General features: G+C 40.0%; 1 pseudogene; it reads right to left on the reverse strand.

Annotated features, from left to right (window-relative positions):
• Positions 1 to 642: 642 nt before the first annotated feature.
• On the reverse strand, positions 643 to 704 carry LOC112205421 (U6 spliceosomal RNA; annotated as a pseudogene).
• Positions 705 to 1,104: the final 400 nt, after the last annotated feature.

Below are 1,104 nucleotides of genomic sequence, written 5' to 3' on the forward strand. Positions count from 1 at the left end.
GAGGAAAATTTTTCCAACAGTTCACAGTATAGTTCCACAGTTTTGAGCACCCATTGCGTGAAAAGCACCAGAGATTCCAAGATGTGTAAGATACAGTACATTCCAGAGTGAGCTCTGGCCTTGTGGTGGGTTGGAAGGAATCGCTTTGGAGTAAGGCATTGAGCAATCACTTGGAATGCTACTTACTTGAACTGGAAACTATGCTTTTCAGATTATTATCATTATTATTATTAGTGTGCCTTCAAGATTATTATTTGAAGGAATTCACAGCAAGAAGGAAGATTCTTACTAAAATACTATTAAAATCTTCATGTTTTGCAGAAATCATTGGATATAATTGGGCCAGAAATAAAAAGAAACACTAAAAAAACTAATGATAAGTTGGGGGAATAGATGCTAAGAGCTTAAGAGAATGGGAAGAGGTGAAGAGAAAGTTCTATGGCCCATTGTATTTCTTCCACCAGATGCCAAGGAGCATCCCTTGGGTAGAACAACGTCAACTAGAAACTCTGAAGTGTGCCATATTCTTTTCATCCTCCTTGTCTATCTTCTTGTCCAGGGAATACTAACTACTCCAAGAGTTCATTTTCCACCTTTATACTCTTCCAGGCCCTGTCCACGCCTCTGTACTCCCAACCTCCTCAGGGGCCATGCTAATCTCTGTATCATTTCAATTTTAGTATATGTGCTACCAAAGTGAGCACTGCTTACTCTTAATACTGGCACAAGTGAATATATTCCAGTCCTGAGATTATATCCTTGAAGTGTAATGGCCTATGCGAGCTGTGATCTCAAGATACATGAGGGGTAAAACAAAACAGAAACCAACCAAAACAACACCATTGCTTTGTGAAGTTCCCTGTATGTCTACCCCTGCCTGGCCACCCATCTAATTTGTTACATAGTCATTACTTTTTTATGCTATTTACTTCTCTGCAGGTTTCTTTTTCTTTTTCTTTTTTTTTTTTTATTGATCATTCTTGGGTGTTTCTCGCAGAGGGGAATTTGGCAGGGTCATAGGACAATAGTGGAGGGAAGGTCAGCAGATAAACAAGTGAACAAAGGTCTGGTTTTCCTAGGCAGAGGACCCTGGGGCCTTCCGCA

Source organism: Pan troglodytes, chromosome 15 (genome assembly GCF_028858775.2).
Source record: "Pan troglodytes isolate AG18354 chromosome 15, NHGRI_mPanTro3-v2.0_pri, whole genome shotgun sequence".
Lineage (NCBI taxonomy): Eukaryota > Metazoa > Chordata > Mammalia > Primates > Hominidae > Pan > Pan troglodytes.